The sequence below is a fragment of the Amblyomma maculatum genome, chromosome 7, assembly GCF_055883805.1.
Source record: "Amblyomma maculatum isolate TAMU_Amacu chromosome 7, ASM5588380v1, whole genome shotgun sequence".
NCBI classification, from domain to species: Eukaryota; Metazoa; Arthropoda; class Arachnida; order Ixodida; family Ixodidae; genus Amblyomma; species Amblyomma maculatum.
This window is the reverse complement of record NC_139350.1, coordinates 132,807,238-132,832,270: the sequence shown is the minus strand read 5'-3', so window position 1 is coordinate 132,832,270 and position 25,033 is coordinate 132,807,238. Positions and strand designations below refer to the sequence as shown.

At 42.7% G+C, this 25,033-nt stretch overlaps 1 long non-coding RNA gene across 1 annotated transcript; it reads right to left on the bottom strand.

Annotated features, from left to right (window-relative positions):
• Nucleotides 1–5,735: 5,735 nt before the first annotated feature.
• LOC146184782 (uncharacterized) lies at nt 5,736–20,822 on the bottom strand. The gene is made up of 4 exons (XR_014708589.1): nt 20,697–20,822; nt 15,547–15,690; nt 9,115–9,218; nt 5,736–5,758 (listed from the first exon to the last, which is right to left on the bottom strand). It is a non-coding gene; the product is annotated as an uncharacterized LOC146184782 (long non-coding RNA).
• Between the last annotated feature and the right edge of the window lie 4,211 nt (nt 20,823–25,033).

Here is a 25,033-nt window from a genome sequence, read left to right as displayed (position 1 = left end):
GCAAAATAACTGCGAGATTTGGCGGCGGCGGTAACTGCAAACGTGCTCGCTGGTCGTCGAAGAGAGAATGCCTGTTTCACTTGTCAGCACTCAATTCAGAGGCGGCAAAGAAAGATGTGGATAAATCCGTGAATGACAACTAGCATAACCTGGTAGAGATTAGAAACAAAACAACGTGGCTCGAATCTTTCGAGATGCATCTCGAAGCACCTTCCGAAACAAAGACGTTATAATGCCGCGTCTTGCGACAAAGGCTATGAACAAACAAAAAAATATACGGTCCGCACGCTACAATCACACTGGTAAGGCCACTTGTTGGCCGGTACTAAAAAACAACTAATAGAGCTTTGAATGGTTCGCGCCAATCTGCTGGCAGAAGTGATATAGGCCAAGCAAATCTCCCGATAGCAAGATTGGCAACGACTGGCACGGCAAGAAGCATACTACCAAGACTAGACATTCGATATTGCCTCCAACCATTAAAATATTTGTTCTTTTCCGACAGCCACCGGCATGCGTTGTTATCGTTGCGAACATAGCGCACGGGTCACTTCTGTATTCTTTGTCATGCTCGTCGCGAGATGCGGCCTTGTTTTCTTGTTGCGGCAGATAATTTGAGATTTATCTGGAAATACTCCAGCCACGCACGTGCGTTTGTACAATGTTCCAGAGTATGCTCGTCATTACTCGCTGTTTTATCCATATCTTTCTTCGACGCCTTTAAATTGAGCACTGACGACTGAAACCGCATTCTTAGCTCGACGACCGTCGAGCACGATTGTTGCTATCGCCGCAGCCGAGTTGCTTAGTTCTTTTGCGGACGCACGTCAGCTCGATACAGTGTCTTCAGTGCACTCCCAGACTCTTCATCTATTGTCATCGGTCTTGTCACCGCCAAGTGACAGTATGAAAGCCATGGGGCCCAGAAGGCGGATAACCTAATTAAAGTGAGGAGGCGACAAAAGATCCCTCCGCTGCCACGGAACATGTATCCAGAGCATCATCCAGAATGAAAGAAGAGAAGGGTGAAAACGCTAAAGAAGATATATCAAGGAAGACAAGATGTGGTATATGTCGACACCGCGAACATGATGACAGGCATGTTATGGTTACGGTACTAACAGATGATCAACAAAACCTAGGAATAAGTGGTTTGATCAGGACGATGATGACAGGCATGTTATGGTTACGGTACTAACAGATGATCAACAAAACCTAGGAATAAGTGGTTTGATCAGGACGATGATGACAGGCATGTTATGGTTACGGTACTAACAGATGATCAACAAAACCTAGGAATAAGTGGTTTGATCAGGACGAGCTTAGTTGACACAGCTAAATAGTTGGCCATAGCCCCTCTGATATCAGGGACAGTGGCTACTAAAATTAGAAGTGAATCAAAAGCAGCAATAGGCAATTTTGTCAATGGGAGTGTCTCTCTAGCAAAAATTGTACTGGAAACATGTCCGGATGACAGAATAATCCGGCTAATATGGGCACCAGCCCACCAAAGCTCCAGTGAAATGAGGGAGCTCATAAGCTTGCCCATGCTTTCACCTTCCGGGTATGCTGTGATTATCAATACACTTTGAAGAGGGACAGTCTAGGAGGCTATACAAATATTACTGATGCTAATCAGCAAAAAAGGGTAAAATCTCGACACGCAGGTGGTACACTAATTACGAGCCAAGAAAGCATCTGAAGGCACTCGCAAACAAGAACATTTCAGAATGGAACTACCTTCAATCGGTAATTCATAATGAGGCTGTTGTAAGTCAAGTTTTAGTGACAAAGGACGTTTTCGGACTTGTCCGCAGAGATGAAGTCCCACCCCAGACCTGATACACAACGCCTCCGACACCCGTATTTTTTTTGCAATCTTGCAGAAAATTGCTCGCAACCAGATTCGTACCATGGTCCTCTTGCACGCGAGGCGGACGTTCAAAGCCTTTTATTATATCCCCACGTGGTTAGCACTGTCACTCAAGGATGCACATGGCACTGCTCTCGCTTGCGATGAATGCGGCCATTTTATGAGGACGACCATCTCTTACACGGGCATGGAGTGCCATTTAACATAATGAATATTTTGTTTATGGGAGCTCGGTGGGGTTTGGTATATGAGTGCATACTGCTACACTGTATCCTAAGATTTTCAATAAATCGTTTTAACCATTCAACATTATTAACACAGTAGAACCAGAATTGAGCGTAAAGGGAATAAAATACTAAATATTCTCCATCGCTGCAGGGTGCTTGAAGATGACTGTGCACATTGAAATTAATCTGACCAAGTGGTTGGCAACTACTCAGAGAACAATTTGGTGCTGAGGAGCAATGTCATAAGTTAAGATGAGCCAAGTCGTACAGGAGCTTTTAAAGAAATGATTCAGCTTATTTCCCTCCTGTAATTTTCAACCGACATTGTCCTTTATTTGTGACTTTAGCTGCACCGGGGCCTTTTCCCTTAGAGATTATTTTCGCTCCGCTCCAGTTCCAGCACCGTTGAAAAAATGTTCCCGGTTTCCACTTAACTGGCTTGTGTTCTAAAATGTGCGCATTAGTGCAATGCGACTCCCACTTTCCGTCAGCATTTGCTCTTTGTGCACCATCTTCGGTGAGAAGTGCTCGTATGAAGGGAATACTCACCGTAAGATGCACTTCTGCTGCGAGTCCTGAACCGATGCGAGGGTGGCGAATCAGGGATCCACCATAGAAACGCAGTTTTCTTCCCCAGGAAGCTGGTGCCTGGCTGTACGCAAAGAGCCGTGAAGATTGTGTCACTTTACAGACACAAGATTTGCTAGCCAGCTACAGCTGCAATGCATGCCTTCCATGCGTATTTCACCCCAACCAGTTGCAAAGTTAGATCAATATTTATGAAGATACGAGAATCAGTGTAGCAGTCTGTAACCTGTTCCACTTTGCTTTCGGATTTGAAAACTGAAGACTGTGCACAATTCCTCGAAATGTACCTCTAAAGATGGTAAAATAAGAACGACATTCACCTGCACTCATTCTAAATCATCGGTCCATCACACCTCTACCTTATCGACCCAGCTCTCACTGCTCGAGAAAGTGGTCTCTCACATAATTTTGTGACCCCCTTCAACCACGCATCTGTTGCTGGTTCCTCAACAACGTGCAAACCATACAGCTGTGATAAGTGTGCTCTGCTATGTCCAGTGGCTGCATTGTTTGCGTCCTCTTTCGTGCTGCCTTCGAGCAGGAGGACACACCACGTCATACTCGCTGTTAACTATTGAAGCTAGTACTGTGCCAACTGTACTGTTCACCGAGGAAAGACACCGACCAGACTACAGTCACCACTATCTGTCAAAGACGTGCTATTATGAAACCTGCGCATGGTTCAACCATGTTTTATGCGAGCAGGAGCGGTTAACCGTCATTATAGTGTTTTACCAACGTCCAGCGCTGCAGCAGCTGTTAAGGTCAAAAACAATTCAAAGCAAAAGAAACAAACTTTAATGCTGCACTTTAACTGCTGGAGGTCACAGCACCACAAATGGCAATTCACTGACCTCAAGAAACGTAAATCATTCGCAGTACATAAATTATTTTATTGACTTATTGGTTGGCTTCGCTCATGTGCAAAGTTGCCCAAAAAAATGTATGCAATGAAAGGTCTCAATTTAGCTACATTAAAACATTTAAAACTGGCTAAAAAGGCTTTTTGGTGACAATCTGCCTGAGGAGTGTCCTCGCCTATGTTCTACATTAAAACATTTAGAACTGCCTAAAAGGCTTTTTGGTAACGATCTGCCTGAGGAGTGTCCTCGCCTATATTAGGCCATCCCAAATGATTTGCGGATTGTTTTCATTTAGCTGCAATCTGCTATTGAATCTACAATATCTGCAATTTTTCGCAGCGAACATTATCCTTACCCACGTCTGAAACATTTATTTAAATATGGGGGACACAATCTCTGCCTAAAAGGGTATGACACGAGATCGTAGGCTACCAACACAGATATGTAAAGCACCACTTCCACAAAGCACTGTAAATGTGGCGTGGCCTAGGGGTAAGGTGAATGCAACAGCCCTGACAGCCTAGTTCAGATATCCTCCATTTGGAAAGAGGCCCAATTTGGTAGCTCCTGCCAAACTTTTCGTCAAGCAACAAGGTGCTAGATAATTTCTATTGACAGCTACAGCCTACCAGCACTGTGACGGCGCAACCACGCTGACGGCTTGAATACCTGGCGTAATATAGCTCTGGCTGAAAAAGATTGCACAGTCTCATGATGCAAACCCCCTGAAAGGCTATCAAATACTGTAAACACTTCCAAAGAAATAAATATCTTTACCTGAGCGCCCTAGAATAATGCAGGTATAGAACCCCCCCCCCCCCCCCCCACTGCTCTCTGTAAAAATAAAAAAGCCCAAACCGCATACAATTCACTGAAATAGGAAGGTTTTGCAAGAGCATTACGCATTTGAAAAAAGAGCCCCTGCTTACATGTACTATTTCAGTGTGGGTATATTGATCTTGGCCCCATTTTTAACCGGCCTGAACCAGTCCTTCACACTCACTTGTGCTAGGTATGACTCTTCAATTGCCGATTTGCATTAAAGCATGGTGCTAATGCTGTACCATAATTTCTGTACTAAGGAGAACAGCAGGAGTTAACAAAACTGTTTACTAGGCGTGTAAGATGTCGCACTGCAAGCAAGCAGAAGTGTCCACTTGCTTCTACGCTCAATTACTATCGGCCTAGTAACAGAAGCCCGGGATAGCTCCAGCATCAGATATTAAGAGGTCTTTTTTTAACTGTCCTCAGAACTTTTCATTGTTCGCTGTTTTCTTGATATTGGTGCGATAGTATATCTGTATTAAAACGTCATAAATATAAGCTTTAGCAAATTGACAGATTAAGTAGCCTGCCAACATCCAGCGGTATTACTGCTGCTCTGCCATAAACCTTTCTTGAGACAAAGGCCTGCAATGAAGGTAAAAATTCCGTTTCCTCGACCAACATTCCTAGGACAATACAAATAAAACATGCAAATATTTGGAAAATTTTCAGCTCTCTTAGTTTATATATCTTGGGTGATCCCTAACAAAGCTGGCCAAAACCGCAAAAAGATAAGCACGACACACAACCTCTTCGTCACGTTAATTGCCCGTGCCTAAAAACAATTTTTCTCAGCAAAACCAATTAATTGCATATCTCCTCTTTCCAGGCCTAACAGGCAACAAGATAAAAAATTTTGAATAAATATAAAAGGCAGACCGACCTTGCTTTGTTTGATGTTTCGTGGATACCCCCAACTGCTTGGTAGTCCATGTCCGTGAAAACAACTTCCAGATCTGTCAATCTAAAATACTCGCGTTCCCTTCTATTATTCAGTATTTGCATAATAAAGCAAACGTTTTCTTGGTAAACATTGTCAAGAATAATGCTCAATTTTATTGTATCATACATGCATTCCTTCAATGACCTTCAGAGGGAACAGACCTGTGCCTGACTTGTGGTACCTGAAATTGTTACTATTAAGCATACTGCAAAGCAAAGATGACTGCTTGCCGCGATGACTTGTGTGCCATTGATAGTGCACTCTAGCACAATCATGCAAGGCTTTCTTACCTTTTTTTTTTTGTCAAAAGCATGGTGCTCCTGTTGTGCTGGAGGCTCAGCAGCTAATGTTCCACTGCTCGTGCATAAGTTGCCGTTTCGTGTTTCTTGTCGCTTTCTGAGTTCCCATCAGGCGTCACCCGGTAGGTGGTCACAATTACCTGCACGAAAAAGTGGTACCAGTGGAAATGTTCACTTCAGAGACCAGAAATATTTAGGATGAATTTTTTGGAACATGGCTTTTTTTATGAAAGGCATGTTTTGTATGTTGCTGGAGTCAGGACTACGTGTCCATCAAGCTTAAGGCATCCGTGTCCAGCGCACCTACCTAAAGATGGCTTTCGAAACTCACGGCACTGAAGGAATGTGCCTCTAGCCTAAAGAATGGCTAAAGTAGCCCTTCCATTAGTGGTGCTGCCTCTTGAGACAGGAAGAAATCACTAGGGGAATCAATATTAGGAGGAACACTATAGCAGAGCAACCATCGAAGCAACAGTCTTTTTTTAACTGTCCTCAGAACCTCTCATTGTTCGCTGTTTGCTTGATATTGGCGCGATAGTATCTCTGTATTGAAACGACATATAACTATATGCTTTAGCAAATTGACAGATTAAGTATTCTGCCAACATCCTGCAGTATTACTGCTGCTCTGCCATAAACCTTTCTTGAGACAAAGGCTTAAAATGATGGTAAAAATTCTGTTTCCTCAACCAACATTCCTAGGACAGCAATACAAATAAAACATGCAAATATTTGGACAGTTTTCAGCTGTCTTATTTTATATATCTTGGGTGATCCCTAACAAAGCTGGCCAATACCGCACCAAGATAAGCGCGACACCCAACCTCTACGTCACGTTAATTGTCCGTGCCTAGAAACAATTTTTCTCTCAGCAAAACCAATTGCAGATCTCCTCTTTCCAGTCCTATCGGGCAACAAGATATAAAAATTTAAAGTAAATATAAAAGGTAGACCGAACATGCTTGATTTGCTGTTTCGTGGAAACACCCAGCTGCTTGGTGGTCCATGTCCACGAAAAAAGTACGTAAACAAACTTCCAGATCTGTCAGTCTAAAATACTCGCGTTCCCTTCATATGACGCTATTATGGCTCCATCGTGGGTTCAGCCTTTTTTCATAATAAAACAAACGTTTTCTTGGTAAACTTTGTCAAGAGTAATACTTAATTTTATGGCATCATTCATGCATTCCTTCAGTGACTTTCAGAGGGAACAGACCTGCGCCGCTCTTCAATCTCATGCGATCACGCCGCCGCTTCGTGTCGCCTTAAGCTGCCGGCGCGGTTGGACGCGTGAGCTGCTCCCTCCAGTTAGCAGGCACGCATGCGCGTGCCTGCGCCAAGCACTGCTTGTCGGCACAAGCCAAAAGAGCCGTTTGAATCCGCACTGGTCATTATCAAGTCTTGACTGTGCATTCACTATGTCTCATGTGCGTGCTACAAGCAGTTCTTTGGTGGTAAGACGTTCACACGTGCTTGACCATTTGGAAACTGAGTACAGCTGCCTTTCTAATATTTTCACTGGTGGAACTGTGCACAAAGTGAAAGGAGCTAGCGGAGTAGCTTCTCACATTCCTACTTTGAAAATATCACTGTCTATATAGTGTACTGTACCCGCGTCCTCCACATCGACTGAGAGCGTTTCCACTGAGACTGCTTAATGCAATCTACCCTCATGACCAACTCAAGCTGTTGTGTTCCTGACGGATTCTAAATCTGCTCTTCAAAGGTTAGATGCGCAGATTTCCTATTGATGACATGGTCCCTAACACTCTGAATTTGGTGCATACTCTGCACACCAGAGGCTTTTTCAATGCTTTTCCAGGGAATGCCCTCACATGTGGGTGTCATAGGGAACGAGGGCGCATTAAGCGCTTTTACTGCATCCATTAAGAATAGAGTTCCTCGAGACCTCAAGACAACTTCAAAGAAGCAGTCTTCAGCCATTTGTTTGTTTTTTCCTAAAGTCGCCCTAGAAGCCACGTGTCACCAAAGGAACAAAAAGATAAGCCAATTTACGGCCTTCTCGTACGGGATCTCTTTCACCCCTCGACTTGTGTTGTGTGCGAGGATATACCGGGAGCACAGCTAAAAGTAGCAAAGGTTAAAAAATAATCTCGCGCCAGAGCACGAACAATTTAAGAGCTATTCAGAGTCAACAATGCTAATGTTCGTTCTCTAAAGGTAATTAGTAAACATATTTCCTAATTACCTATTTATAAACTTGAGAGAAAAAATCTTAATGCTAAATTTAACTTTTCGCAGAATGGCTAGCTGAGTTGTTCCCACCAAAGGTAGTTTATGTAACTTGATTTTTTACAAGCTCAATAGTACACTCGGTGTCATAAAAAGGAAAAATGTCATTGTAAAGGCTGTAGATCTCGCAGAACGGCTAGCTACATTGTTCGCACCAAGGTTGGATTTACGTAAAATGATTTTTTCTACGAGCCCGATACCAGACCCGGCGCGAAAAAAATATTGGAGGATGCTGAACCTTTGTCTTTTAAAGTTAAACACAATAGCATTTAAACCCCAATGATTTGAAGATGATGGATGGATGTAGAAATCTCGTGCCATCTGTTGCGGCAGCGCCGTGTGGTCGAAGTATTTTTACAGTCAACGCCGCATGGTCGGTAAGTAAAGCGGAAATCTTATTTGCTACTTGCTAACTTTTGATTCAGTTATTAATTTCTTTCTAATATCGACCCAACTAAACATTTGCTGGCAGTCATAAGGACATGCATACTTACGTCTAATTTTATTTGGAGAGAAGCAATGCAGTTCCGTTGCTAAAGGTGGCTAAAGTCAGCCAGCTTGAACTTTCCACCCTTTCATTTATAAGCAGGTTCACCAACTAAATGTCATTCTAGATGACCTGCAGAACCGCCAGGTATTGGTAGCCAAATAAAAGCCGAAAAACTGTCATGCTTTGGTCTCCATTAATGTCTTTCGGAGCCGGTTCACCTTGAACTACGACTGGAAGAATACGGGCGAAATGAGTTAACTAGCACCAGGAAGCCTAGCAGTTCAATTGGCTCTAAAACATATCCTACTGCAATGCTGTAAGTAACAAGTTAGCTCGTGGTATGGTGAAACCAGGCATCGACTGTTCTCTTGGCACCCTATTCTCATAAAGCTGCCTGCATGCAGAGAAAAAAACACAAAGCGCACATATGTCTTCCTTCGGGATGCTTTTTTGCAGCTGTTGAATTCCTGGTTGGCATACCTGTGTATTCTTACAACAGCCAAAAATCTGCACTGTCATAGACATTATCTACAGACAAGGAAGATAACGAAAAGAAAACCAAAAGCTAGCAGAGTTACTTTTTTTCGCAAAATCGGCGAGGAAGACAAGTAGGAAATGAAAGATACACCACGAGGTCCACGCGCAGAATAAGGAACGATATCCGGAAGAACAGAGAACTTGGCGAGTTTCTGTTATTTTGCTCCTTAATTTTTTTTCTGCAAGATTTTACAGCGGGTCAAAGGTAATTCGTACCTGTGTGGATCTCAGCTCCAGGATGATGCACACGTTATCGTGTGAAAAGTAGTTTTGACAGCCAACAATATATTTTTAAGTTATTTTGTGGATTTGTGAGATACCTGCGAACAAGCAAAAAAAAGGGAAGGATAATAAACAAATGCAGGACAAAAGCAAGCGGATGATACTTCAAGTGGTGATTAAAAGCCCAGTGAAAAAGAAGAAAATTAATTGGAGGACGCTTAAGCATCTCCTGCAAGAGTTCAGCATGATAGAAGTATCGGGCCCTGTTCACATTGCCTTCTCATGCTATTTAGCCTCACAACAACATAGTTCTCATTACAGACCAGTAAATAATTTTTCTGTATTTACGGCAGGGTGAACTTTTGCCCCTATCTTTATTTTACACAAAACGAATAAACTCCATTTATTAATTTTCCACTTTTTCCACTTAAGGTCTGTATTTTGTTTGTGGTCCACTTTCCTTAAACTCCAGTAATTTGCAGGCAATAGATGGATGTACAAGACTGGATCCAGCAGCGACTCGCATCATCTGTCCCGCTGCCGAGACAGATGACGGGACAGAGACCCACTGGCACAAGGGAGTGGGTCTCATGAAACATGTTATAAATCAAAGAATTCATTGTGTGCAGTTATGCATTACTGACACAGAAAATAAAGAGTAGCAAGAAAATGCGAACTGAATATGTATGTCGTTCAAAGTCCCATGAACATGTCTACCATCTCAAAAATCTGTCACTGGAGCTTTAATCAAGCCTGCTTCTGGTATGAAAGATAATGAGCATTAATATGTTCACCCTTATATCTAGGGGTGGGATTTTCGGTTTAAACCAAAAAAAACTGATAAAGGTATGCCGAAAGCATTTTAAAAAATTTGGTATAAACTAAAAAAGGTCAGTACATTTTATGCATACCAAAAACTCTCGATGACAGCAGAAAATTACAAAAGTGTTAAATCCAGGCGTATGATGTAAGGCAGTGGGATCTTTGATTTAAGAACAGTGGTTGAGGGTTTTAAGGCATCATTAATGGCCTCACGAATGGAGAAAGAATGGCAGCCGTGCTTTCTGACCCTCAAACATATCAAGTGTCCGAGGAGGAACTCCTGAGAAGGGACGCCAACATCAAGGCAGACACTTCGAGGGGCAAAGGAGAAACTGGAGAATTTGCAGCAAGTGCTTCCCAAAAACGTGAAGACCAAAGCCCACCAGTTTCTTGCCACGTGACACTTCTCGGACATAAGCCGAGAGAAGATTTTAGGTTGTGCAAATGATCGTAAAAAACATTTCAGTTACTTTGTGTAACGTGCGAATTTGTCTACATATGCGTTTTGTCATAACACTAATTTCCTTCAATGCAATATCATTTTCTTGCAGGAGTTCAGCTGTATATATGACCAACTGTACATTAATAAATGTGCATAAAACAACATGCAAGAAAAAACTGTAAATAAACACTGTCACTCTTAACTGAACAGATGCCTCTTAGCTCACCGCAAAAAAAAAAATATTTCTTCAGCAGAAAATAATAACCAAAAAAACGGAAGTTGAGTTTGCAAATAAATACCGAAAAAGTCTGCCGAAATTTCTGTAACTAAAATCCAACCCCTACTTATATCTCTGCACGTGGCACTAAATGATTTTCTTTTCTGACATTTTGCATCTATCGAAAACACTTCTCCTTCACATGCTGTCCATACATAAATTAATAAACCTCAGTTTGAACTCTGTGCTCTTTGTTTTCTAGCTTTGCATGACATTTTTATAGGTCTTAAAAAACATCAATGGGGTAAACTTGCAACATAATAGGCCTAACAGGCCTTACTGCCATGCATTAGAAGTCCATGAGTAGCATGCTTACAGCCAATATTATCATTTGAGATTACACTAACAAGGGGAATAATTTTTTGCAGAAAAACATGTACTATGCACCAATTTTTCCAATAATAAAGCCAGCTAGCTATTTCTGCTTAAAAAAGCACAATGTGTGGTGAACCACTGGTTAAGTTTCAGAAGTAAGAAAGTCCAGATGTATCTTGTGTGCTTGAAAACTGATTCATAATTGCTGATAAGTGGCTTCCTCATACTGACCTGCTTACAGAAAACTGCAGGGGAACCTTCTTAATTCTTAGTTCTTTTCCCGCACAAAAATTAGAGAACACGGAAGAATAAAATGCGAAGTTCCCTATATATGCGGTTAGTTTTCCTCCTCATAATTTAAAGCCAACTTGTATGGTATACCACTGATCACTGGCTATATGTCGGCACCCACAGCTGCTACAAAATGGGAGACAAAGAATGTTTTTCTCAAAAGGAAAGCAACACTGAGCCTCATAAAAAGCTATCAAAAATAGCTGGAAACAACACTATAGAATGCAACCTCACTCATGCACATATTTGACACTTGATTCGTGAAATTCAATGTTTATATGTTCAAGACTAGACATACTGCTCTAATCACCACAAAATGTGAAAATTCCAACTATCATTTGGCTTACAGAAAGAGATAAATATACAGGGGCAAAGCCATTCGAACAGCTTCAATCAATAGTATGCACTGCCTAGCATGTTGGTTCATGACACAGAAGAATACAGCACAGTAGTAGCAGGGACAAAAAAGACATGCAAACACAAGCATTTAGTAACACCCATCACACGGGCAGTTTCAATGCACATTGAGTCAATGGACATCGAAATCGATGGGGATCGACCACTTCCACACATCAGTTTTTAATGACTCTTGAACTTGATTAGTATTGACTCAAGAGGTTTATGAATTACTACTAGAATGCCAAGGAACATTGAGAGCAGCCCCGCATTCACCCCGAGGTGAAATAACGAGACAAAATTTAAAAGAAACAAAACGTCTGACACAGAAAAACCCCATATGTGCTTTTAACAATAGCAACCAGACATGCAGCGAAGACAACCTCCAAGCTGTGGCAGCATCCTGGCACAAAACGAATGTGGCAAATGCAAATTGTTTGTCGGTGTTGCTTGCCTGCAGTGCCTTCGGTTATGCTGTGCTGTGAGGCATTGAATACCCATCTCTGAAGGACCTTTCATTTATTAATAGCAATTAGTGTGATATCCACCTCATTCTGTCCAGTTTGACTTCATATTTTTACTACATGTTGTCACCCATGGCTCAATCTATTGGATCCCACACACTACTCAATGACCACTGAAATTTGCCGTGTGGCAGTGGTGCATCTCGACCATTGAAACTTTTGATCACCATTCACTCAATGGACCGTGCGACAGAAATATAACATGGGTGTCAGCAGGACTTTTTTTTCTTGGGAGTGAGGGGGAGGCAAAACCAATTCAACTGCATCATACAGGGAGGGGGGGGGGGAGCTGGTTGTATGGCTCAAACCCTTTGCACCCTCCTACTGATGCCCATGATGAATAACAGCCCCTTCCTGCCAATCTAATATAACATGCCGACAAGTGCACGAAAACTTTTCATCAGGTGCATGGATGGTGTGTTGACACACTTATCAAAGAAATTTGAAAAGGCCTGCGCTTTTGCTATTACTCATGTGGGGGTGTCATAGCACTTGTACAGAGCAGCTGGTCTTCCAAGAGTAGGTGTGCAATTACACATGCTGCAAATTTGGCTGAGCTCACTACAGTTGATGTCTTTCAGATCCTGTGCTCCTGCAGCCTAGTGTTTAGACACTGGCTGATAGATACTTTCACATCACACAGGAACAGAACAGACACTTTTTTTGCAGTTTAGCTGCCACAGGCAATCTTTGACCACACAATGTGGCTCTACATTGCTCTCAGAATTACCTTTTTTGCACCATTGGTTCAATTTCTTTGGCACGGAGAAGACATAAATTAATGCTCTCTTTCCAATCTTGTTTGGTTTGAGTAATACAGTATGTAGACACAGTATGAAAGAGCACTGAACAAGGTTTGAATGGGAGCCTCAGTTCACAAGCCAAGCCAACATTTCGACAAGAAGACTTTTCTTCATCTGCGCCCAGATGAAGGAAAGTCCTCGTGTCAAAATGTTGGTTCGGCTTGCAAACAGCCTTCTCAACCTTTGTTCAGTGCTTTTTTATACTGTAAAGCCATCTCTTTTCTCTTGTTCTGCCAAGTATGTAAACACAGTATCATTGCCGTTTTTCTTTGACAGTTGCTTTTGGTTGCTTCCTGATAGCTGAGAGCATACTAAAAAAGCATGCTCTCTGCAACAGAAATTAAAGGATTTGCTGGGTACCTGGCTTCTTTAAGATGGTGCAGCTGGCTCTGAATTGCATCTTCCTGTTGGCATCTGCATGATTTCTCAAGAGCGCTCATGAAACAAAACATTCTAGATCTCTTTACTTGTTTCGAATGTGCCAAGGCATGCACCAGAACTGTCTTGTTGCCCCTTAGCTCATAAGCTCAGCATACATGCTCAGGGCCAAGATGAAAGCACAAACCCAGACACTAAATGTGGCCATCAGCTCAGCACTGAACTGTTACCTTTAATGTTTGAAGGCAAATAGTGAACATGGTTACAACTTGGGACACTTGTGTCTCAAGACACCGTTTGACGTCATTCAGAACTACAACAAAGGCATCCATAAACATAAAGACCATGGGTTACTTCGAGCTCGGTACACTGATCCTGAAACTTGTAGTCTCGGAAAGACAGATATATATGATGCAAGGCTGGCGTGACATGTACTAATTCAAATTCCACTTCGTTCAGAAACAATATGACCTTCCTATTGTATGTACAGTGTCGTCCACTTCTAGCTAGAACACGGTCACTGCTTTTAAAGCAACATTGTATCTGACGCAGGCAGATATCGATGCAAAGCGATGCAAGCACACAGAGACACGGATGTGCTGCTTCACATGGCCAGCCACTTTAGATTACTGCGTGGCCGGGTCGGATGCAATGTTGCTTTAAAAGCAGTGACCGTGTTCTAGCTAGAAGTGGACGAGGCTGTACAAAGATGCATGGAGATAAGTTTTTGGAGTTGCTTTCAACATACTTGAACTCCACTTTTGAGAAATGAGGTCTCAGAGAGCATGATATATATCACTCAAGAAACCTCAGGTGGAAACTCCAGCGAGGTAAGCAAACACTGTATCAAGTGTAAGAACTTCACACCTGCCTTTCAAAGAACAGCTGTTATGCACAAATGCTGTGATACCGACACAAGACTGATAGCAGAAGCTCAGGCAATTTCAAAATTGTTTAAATGTGTTACCATGCCATGCATACACTTGAGTGTAAAAGAGTTCTTTTTAAATGCCCATGAACATGTTAAATATTAGAGGGAAGGATTGGAGCAACGAAGTACTCATTTAACAGTTGCATGACATGCTTTTTGTTTATTTTCTTTAGCTCTATAAGCTGGTTCAAGCCTACAAACAGTGTTGTTAGTCAGCTCTAGTGTTTGCATTCGTCTTCCTTGCCCCTGTCACTACTGCACTGTATTGTTCTGTTTCAAGCAATAATTTTAAGAAAAAGAGAATGGTAACTCATCATTTTATGTGACTCAATAAATCAAAGGTAGAACAAGCGAAAGACAGTATGAAAAAGCACTGAGCATGAGTTGTAGGGGAACCAGCATTTTCAAGTCAAGTCAACATTTCGACAAGGGGACTTGTCTTCATCTTGTAAGCATATCATTGTGCTGCTGTGGAGAAAAATCTGCCTATGCGTGTCCAAAACCATACCAAGAACAAAACCAATAACAAATCCAATGCAATCAAAATGCCAAAACCTACAGTCTAGGCAGCCAGACACAAGATGGGCATAAAAAATTGTTCATGCGATGAAAAATGTAAATCCAGATACAAAAAATTTACCTTTGTTTGTAATACCAACAGGATCCCGATCCTAGGTTGGATGGATCCAGCAGTCAACTGACATGGCTAAAAAAGTGCATGCTAAAGTGATTTGAGTGCCCGTGTCAACAAAATACGGCTGTTATCTTTACCACCAACTATAAATTTAAACTAGCATGGGCATACATGAACACAAACAAACCCACGCACAAGAATATGGGAACTAGCATGAGCTAAAATGGTAGAATGAGAGACAGATGTGGGCAGATTAGCACTTAACACCAACCAATTGAACTAAAAAAAGACCCAATCTGCCTCCTGCTAATAAAGCTACAATCACAAAAAGCATTGCACACACACGGTAGCATTATTTTTTAAATACAAAAACGACCAGGTCTATACCAAAGCTGCAGCTTTTCTGCACCATGCCTTCTCGCAACAAATCACCATGACTTAACCCACAAATGCTGTGACCACTTCATGGCACTCGAAATTAAATGCCTATAACACTACTTAGAGGCTGTAAAAACAAATACTGCAGCAGTACAATACAAATCGTCATCCCTCTAACGGTCTCACTTTGCAATGTGTACAAGTACTTCAAATTCAGATTATAAATATTGCTTACCTCTTAAGACAATTGCGTAGTCATATAGACAGCTGTTCAATGTTATCCAGGTTCAGCAAAATGTACTGCTGCATATTTGGCAGATCAAACATGTAGTCGCATTGAGCGGAACTGTCCAGGCCTGCTCCTTCTGATTGTTTTGAACTGGAAACAGAGCACCCATCCTTTAGACAAAGCACAGCACAATGAAGCACACACACTGAGAAGTTACCAAGACTCGGAATGGCCCTTTATGTCGAATATTGCACTTTGACAGCACTACATGAGCGAAAGCACTAGTACAGTTGTAATCGCACACTGAACACAGCACACTTCATGACAACTCAAAATTAAAGAAGTTCATTAAACAAACATTAAGTTTGCTGACATCTGGAATAGCAAGCAATGACAAAGACGAGGCAGTGACTAAAGTGACGTTCAAGAAATAAAAAACACAGCTGGCCGTCTGCAGGTAAAATTTAGTTTCGGTTCCGATCTCGCTGGGAGAAAACACTACCAGTCATTTTGCTTAATATTTTACTTTTACACTTGGGTACAATTTCAGATCAATGCATATAAAAACCACACTGATTACATCCTATGTTGACCAGAATTGTCAGCGCACGACCCTGTTTTCAGTACGCTGTAGTAGCAAAGGTGCCTCTTCGCAAATGGCCCCATCACATTTTGTGGATGCTTCACTGTACGGAAAGATCAGTTCAAAAAAACACAACAGGTCAGCATAAGTTAAGCGCAAAGCAATAAGGTAATGACCTGTTATTTTCACTGTGAGTGAGAATTGGGTGAAGATGGCCCCATCTCAATATTGCAATGCATATTCGCATAGTGACATGTGGATCTGTTTTTTTTTTTTATATATAGCCCGCAAACCTGTCCTTTGAATCTGCATTGTTTCAACAAATATACAGCTGATGGAAGCAAGCTCTGCCTTGGCTGCTTTACCAAAGAAAAATATTGTGAGATCTGTCATATTTAGTAATACTGCTTCGACCTGTAGGCCGTACCAGAAGGGAAGAGTGTACCACGTCTGCATAATGTGCCTTTAGTACAACCTTAAAGCATAGTTACTGGATCCGCAGGATACACCTGTAAAATGTTTTTCAGTCCATCAGACGCACTTAAAGCCAACTATTTTCGCCCACAACCTGTGTAAGTTTTCCTGTTTGTATAAAATGAAAAAGAAAAGTTAAGGGGGCCTGCATCGAAATGAGTCATCGCAAACTTAATCCAATTAAAAATGAAAGAACCATGGGCCTGACACTAGCAAAAATCGAAAACTTGTAAAGTGAACCAGTTTGATATAATAGGCATAACAGACAGTTTATTAACCTGCCTTATGCGCAGCGTTAGTTGGATTTCAGAGGCCAGGTACATTTTCTCCGTAGCCAAGAAAGGCACTAAAAAATGAAGCAAGGCTCGATGCAAGTTTAAGACGCAGCCAGAGCGTTAAGCCGTAGAGAAAGTGTGTTAGGGTGCAGGAATCAGACAGTCGCCGGCAACAAATGAGATGACAGCCATGTGAAGTCGATCGACGCAGCACTTGTTTTTGTTTCGTTTTTTTTTTTTTTCTGCCACGGAGTTCAGTTTGTGCCCCGCACCTGTACTAAAGCTTAAGTGTCACGCTCATGCGTTTTTTTTATATGTGTTCTACACTTGTTCAAGCAGGTGCCGACACCAACAGTTTTTGCGAAGTTATGAAGTCCCGTGCATAGTCCAAACAAATGTTGCTACCCGCTGCAGGCTTTGCGAAACGCACAGAAACCTCGATAACTCAACAATGCGTGGACATTATCCCGCTCACTAATTTCCAACTCGCATGGGTAAGAGGCTGCGGTACGATCGCTACTAGGTTAACTCAACGAATTCACTGACAGCGTAGGTTCAAATTCCTTTTACAGTAAGGTGCTTGAGAGGGTGTGTGGAACGATGACTGTGGTGAACGGAAGAAAAAATAACCACGCATCCAGAACCATAATGAACAAAGAATGAAATCTTGCTCACCTGCTGGCAAAAACGATCACCGCACCACCACAGCGACCACTGTTTCACTTGCACAGCCCTAATTTTTCAAAACCCGAAACTATACCGGAACAGAAACGATCGGTAACTTCATAAAAAGGAGGACGTATAAAGGCAGAAACGGCTGCGTATCAGGCCTTAAGGAAAGTAGGCAGCGCCGCCATGACCCGTACGCATCGCATTTGTGAACTAGAAGGCTTATCGAAAGCAGATCTACACTATTTCGTGAATGCAAACGACACAACACAAGCCAGCACCGTGGTTTGCATTGTTTCAGTCTTAAGTGAATTTTGTCTACATCATAGCAACCACCTTCACGGATGCATTATTGCCGTTCTGCCCGTTTTAGGTAGAAATGAGCAGCTGTATGCTCTTTTATTGAGGGTTCGTACGTATAATTTACGATTATTTTTTTTTGCAGTGTAGGGAATTTTGCCTTCGCAAACAACATATACAAAGTACATACAGATCGTGCATCGTATGCAAGGGTTTTGCGTATGATTACGTACGCAGTATTAAAACTCTAATAAAATAATAAAACTGTGCGTTCTTAAATCCACTTTTGTTTGCATGAAAAGCCACTGCATTTGCAGATGTATGTCAAACAGGCAGGCAGCAGACATGCTTAAGCCGCGTCTGCAACCTCCTTACTTCAGACGTGTCAGTAGACGTGGTGGCTATAAAAGTTGTTTAAAAACGTAAACGCAGTTTAGTTAGAATTTTAGTACTGCATAGTGAGCGCTACGTCCGCACAGCACACTTACTTTGCGGAATGCTATGGCATTGTCGCGTTTTTTTTCCATTTTTTTTACGGACATCATACTGTAGAAGTAGGCACGCAAAATGCAAATGCGCAAAAGGGACGTTTCTTGGCATCTGCCGTGCATGCTGCACATACATGGCATTGGATAAAGGCTCCGTAGATCATTCATTGTAAGCGCGAAACAGTATGCTGCATATTAGTTAACAAGGGCACCACAAGGCGAACATCACACAAACGAGCAGAAACAGCGCGGTGGTCGCACACTGCGGGTCATTCCAACACAAGAATGGCTTGAAAAAAAAATGTGGTGGAGATGGTCGCGCTCCCACAGGAGACCTTGCTGGAATCATAGCAAAAGGAAGGATACAAAGCTGTTCCCAGGATCACTCCCCTTTCACCTTACATGCATGGGCTACATTCGGTGACCCGGCGTAGACTAATCATCGGATAAAAAAAAGGTAAAACTCTCCTGCATCCTGCCCCCTACCGCTGTCCGCAGCTCAGGTGCTTAAACATTCATTTACTTCCTCTTTGATTATTTTTAATAAACCACCCCACAAACCCCACAAAGAACTCGAAACGTCGTGTGCAAGTTTTTAAGGTGAAAGCCTTAAATGGCTCATACTGTCGTGGACAAAGTGCGTCCCGCTTTTGCAGTGCCTGTCGCGTGATGTTCCTTGGCTCGCGCTCAAGTGTGGAATTGCAGATGGCAGGTACACTAGACAAGATGAGACTTCTCAGGCTTTCGGCTTTCACAACTTTAGTCACTAAAGTCCCTCGTAATTTTTTGTTGCCGTTCCTGTCTATCACGCTTCGGCAAATCAGGCCGGTTGTTACATTGAATAAACCCAGCAGCACAAGTGAGCGCAGTTTTCGATGCTGACCCGATGCTTGTCTGCACGATTCACCAGGTTGTTACATGGACCTCATCACATGAAATTGCCTCCTTCACCTCATGTACATGGCCTGCTTCAAAAAGCTTCGTTCTTTTTCTGATATTTGCACCCCGAAAGAATTTTGCAAACCATAACAGGTCCAAATCCCGACTCTACAATCAGCGGCACACCGCTAGCAGGCGGCATCCCTGCGGAGACGTCGAGAGAGCCTTCATACTTCGTATTAGGGACGAGGAACCGGCAGCGCGAAGCACTGAACGCAGCCTCTACATAACGTCCCTCAATAAACTTACCCCTACATACTTCTACAGCAGCGGCGCCTAGCGGGTGCAGGGTGCCTATAGGAAAGACGCGTTGCTGGTTACTTGAACAACCAATTCATTAATTTCAACAAGCTTTACCTCCCAAATGCAATGCTGGTAACAACTGCCTACCTATCATTGTCTTTGAATTCTGTGATAAAGTATATGCATAGATCAATTATTTTTGCCGATGTTATAGACTGACTCATGGGTTCGCGTGGCAAAAAAAAAAACTCAAATCAACTGGTAAAGACAGAACCCCTTCTAGTAAGCCGCCATTGGCTCTACCGTGGTCATAAAACCAGCTCAGACTAATAATAATTTGTTTACAGGAAGGGAAAGGCGCAGTATCTCTAACACTTGTTTCTCAAACTGACTGCCTAAGACAAAAACCTAGGGCAAGCAGCCATATTCTCCCGCAGGGGAAGCCGCGAACCATTGGACGCCATGTTTAATGCCATCATAGGAAACACGCTATCGTTGCTCAGTACTTGAAATTTAATAACTTCAACAAGATTTGTTTCAGAAATACAATGCTGGTGACAATCACCTGCTTATTATCTTTGAATTCTGTGATAAAATAAATGCTCCCATTGGTAATCTTTGCTGATGTATATGGATAGACTCATGGGCTCATTCGAATCAAAAAAAAAGCTCTCGTCTGCAAGGCGCTCGCGGTGATTGGGTGATGTATACAAGCCCAAAAAAAGGAGATTCGTATCATCGAAGTCTTCTTGAGCGGCAAGGCCGTGGCGCGGAAGAATACAGGCGACTGTAAACCGAGTAGCAATGCTAATAACGTCCAAGGGACTATGATATATTGCGCCCCTACCTGGGAAGGCACGAACCATTGGACGCCATGTTGAAAAGTCACGAAGAAAGCCTGTGAACGATGCCAACAGCTTGGAAGATTATTTGAATGTTTGAGAAGCTTTCACAAAGAACTACCATACCCCTGGCGTTTACCTTTCTACCTACTTTCAAATTCTGTAATAAACTTATTGCGCCCACCGATTATTTTTACCGATGCATCCCGATTCCCTCTGTGAGCAGAGTGCAGCGATGCAGCTAAGCATGGTCGTCTCTCCACGTGCGTCCACGTTCGCTCGAGCAGTGCCTACTGTCGAAAAGAGGCACTGGCTGGAGGCAAAGAAAGGAAATTCGACTCACCGAAGGCCATAGCAAAGGGGTGAAAGGCTCGAATTCGGCGGCTCGAAATAGTTCAAGCACAGCTTAGAACCATTTCGAAAAACATGACAGCCTAACTGTACACTGTGTTCAGAAGTGAATGGCAACGTGGCGAGTGAAGCGATATATATAGTGGTGATGATGATGATAGTGGGGCTTTACCTTTTCCTCACAGCGCATTCTAGCGGGATAAGCGATTGCACAAGCTTTAATGATCAGCCGCCAAATTTTATTTGTGCCGTCACTTTTGATGATGTAGTCGTGGGCAGCCCCTTTACAACTGGTGGACACAAACGATGTGCCCTGGCGATTCTCAACTCTAATTATAGTGAACTAGAATACATTCTAGTGGCGCGAACGACGACGCTCGGGCACGCCGATTTTCATTGACACCGCCAGACGGCGCCACTGCAACATCTACTAGTCGACTTTTCATTGCCTTCTTGCAATAGTGCGACATAGTACTGATGCTTTTGTGCGCCTATTCAGTAAAAGTGGTGATTTTTTCCCTATGCCGACGTATGTGGACCTCCACCCATGATAGAAGGCGTTTCATTCGACATTATTCGGGTTTTCGCCATTGCACTATGGTGAAAGCGCTCTTATTTCGCTGGCGTCTGCTACAGCTCATGCGGGACGAGTTATCGCGCACTGTAAATCGTTACGGCACATTCATTTGTATGGGACGGGTATATTTCTGAGCCCTGCAGAGCCCGCTTTATTACAGAGCCAACTCAACTGTCAGCAGCAGACTGTTAGCAGAGCGGCCAGGCATCGTGCGCAGGCACGGGTTCTCGCATCTCTCCAACCACGCCGCAGTAACTTTCATTTAGCCAATAATGATGATTATATTACACTGCGCTATTCGGTATCCACTGGTAACCAGGAATGCTCATTTTAGCTTGATATCTGCTTAGCGTTAGGAAATTTGCCAACTGGTAAAGTGAGGAGCAGCTTCAGGCTATTACATTTGTTACTTTTTTTTTTTTTGACAAAGTGGTCATGAAAAAAAAATTCCTACGCTTTGAAACGAATCAGCCGGAGATGTTCTGTGGCGTCACCATTATTCTCTGTTCACAGCAACAATATCTGTTATAAATCAACGCTGTAAGCCAGGTGTTAAAATCCTTTCATCATCTCATATGTATAACATATATGCCAAAAATACATACATGAGGAGGGCAGAGCAGTTTTGTTTAGGTACTTCACAAGGCTTCTCCGCAGCTGTTTTATTTTATTTGAGTGCATGGGACAAAAGCCATCAACAATGAGTTGTTTTGTGAAATTATTGACTACACAAACAGTCCTTAGAGCATCCATCTGCTCATCTTCAGTTGCATTGAAGCTTGACATTGCGCTGGTTAATGCATTTTGTGAAGAAGTGCATGCGGGTAGTTAAGCAGTGATTTCAGCTGCACCAATTTTAAGTGGTCAGAGCACCCAAGTTAGCAGGTTTGCTTGGCCAGTAGCATACTGCGTACAAGCTGTCTGCTTGAATTTAGGCTGAAGCATGTTGTAAACACATTCTCAAGGTCAGCCACAAACTGGTATCACTTGAAGGGTACAAAAGGCCTCTGTTGTCCTTAAAGTTAGGAAAATTAGCCAAGTTTAATACATGTGACTTATCTTTTTCTTTAAAAAAAATATTAAAGCCTTTATCACAGTTAGTTTGAGGTACGATTTGAGGTAGGATAGAGAGACCACAAATGTACACAGCTGCCAGCCAACTGGCTCACCCCAGGCAATTTTTAATTTTGAAGTTACGTAATTAGTAATTATTTTTTCTAATTGACTATATTGCCTTTAGACAATAACTGGGTTTGCAAAATTTTAGAGCGCCTTCTAAAACCTCCATTTTAGACAATAACTGGGTTTGCAAAATTTTAGAGCGCCTTCTAAAACCTCCATTCCATTTATTTCCGATAAAGAAACCTCATCGTTTTTCCAAGCTCTAAAGAAAGCCCGCGAAATACAAAAATTATCAGCCTGTATAGCCAGTATAGCGCTGAGACTGGGCTGTTGAGTCACGGCCGCAGCTAATTTCTGTCACTCAAACCATGCACGGTTAGGAGCACCGCAATATCGTAACGCATGAATGCGTCAGTCACGTGATTTTTTTTTATTTCGCGGGCTTTCTATAGAGGTGGGAAAAACTATGCACGTGGGGTTTTCTTTATCGGGAATAAATGAAATGGGGGTTCCAAAAGGTCCTCCACAACTTTGCAAATCACATTTATTTGAAAGCAATACTTAGTAAATTAGAATTTCAAAATGAAAAATTGCCTGCACCGTTTTTTTATCGATATTTATTGTCTTGGGATATCAGTAGGGTATGATATGAAGAATGAATAAATGATTAAATAAATGGGCCAGCTAGAGATCCAAGGACATACCATGACTCTGCGGAATTGAGTTTAATTTAATCTCAGCTGTCTGCTTTATTGAGCCAGTGGTAGTATTCGAGATCACGCAAACAGTCGAAGCTTTCTTCCCCGAAGTCTTCCTTTTTTTCAGACCTGGTGCGCCAGGTGGCTGTTAGCAAGATGTTTCTCTGGCTTATCTCAAATGGTTTATTTTTAACACTTGGCTGAAGTTAGCTTGGACACGCGGTATAAATATGTCGGCTATCGTTTGGTGCTACAGGCTTATAGCAAGAAGCTGCACTAAGCACAACTCTCTGCAACATCAATATTGCCCACATCCAGCCTTGGCTTCACGGGTTTGACGGTAATATATGCCGGATAACCCGGCAAGAGTGTATAGGCACCACATCAGGTGCCAGTGATGGCTTTTCACACGGTATATCCTCACTTCTGCCGTTGAGTATATATGTGCGTAGTCACGCAGCAGGATGAGATGCGGCTCGAAATGATGCTCACACACTGTCGATGTTTCTGTGAGAGGCTTTTCCTGCCTTCACAAGCTTCGTTTCCACTTTGTGCGATGTTTGTTGTCCCTCGGAGCAGCAAACAAAGCTGACTGGAGCACCCGGATAGCCGCGCTTCGGCTCGGAGCAAAACAGTGCGAGTTGGTCTTTTTCCTGGCCATTTCGAACTGCACATCGTGCTTTTGAAGAGCTGAGATGTCTTAGTTGCTGTGATGAAAGGCAGAACTGAAAGTTAGAGGGAAAAATCGCAAGAATGTGCAGACTGGACGGCGCGCCAAGCATTGACTTCCCTTTGCGGACGCGCACGCGGTCCTAACTGCAGCGCCACCAGCGGCGGTCAGTGACGTCCGGCGTGCAAGAGCACGGCCGGTCTCGAGAGAGAGAGAGCGCTCTTTCTTACGGCCTTCTCAATCGCCGCGGGAACAATGGAAACTTTTCTCCTTGAGTTACGCTCTCCGCCACCGCAAGGGGCGCGACCTGCTCACTGTTCGCTCCGCTATAGCTCCCCGTCTGCTTCAGCGGCGGCGGGTGGCTTTCGCCTGGTTTCGCGCTGTCGCTCGCAAGTTTCGTGGTAAGTGCAGCCCCGAAATTAAAGAGCACAGAAGGTAGATGCTGCAGCGGCATGTCGTCAACGTACCACACGTGAACGGATATAAAAAACACTGTCGTTCAGCAAACGTTCGATAAGCATGGCATACATTGCGGCACGGTAGCTACTTCTATTTTAATCCGAATTTTCCCCAAGCATGTACAAGAATAGGAACAAAAAGAAAACTGAATGAGCAGTGATCACATCGAAGCTTCTTCAAGGCTAACATGACAGCAACTCGTCTGCAACAGCAAAACCGTCTTTCGGCGCTAGATGCGAAACCATTCATGTAGCACCGAAGATGAAAATAATTTCATAAAAATGTAATGTAAATTGCAAAATGCTTGCCTGATATAAAGTATTAGTATAACAGTCAAAGTAAACGTTGTAGGGTTGAGTTTTAAATGTTATTACAATTCATATACTAGGCAATGTGTGGTATTATAAACATTGTTTTAATGAAATTTTTACATGATAGTTGCTTATTATGAAAACAAAAAATGGTTTCATATTCATGACACCACTTGTCCTCGAAGTGGTAAAAAAAGGCCAATAAATGATGAAGGTGATACTCGATGCAGTGACTTATAAATGAGTTCACCTGCTATATCGAAAGTATGCAAGAAACTTCTAAAGCGTTAAAGAAGGACACTCTCACTGAAGACTCATTTGAAGCTTTATATAGCGACCCATTGAGGCACTCTTCGGGAAAGAAAGGTTAATGTGCGGAAGGGAATGACATATGCTACATGCGAGGGCCGTAACAGCTAGTGGCACATGACTACATTGTCAAGACGGACGTTTCATCTCAGACCAAAATCAAGGCACTGAAGGAAGTGATGG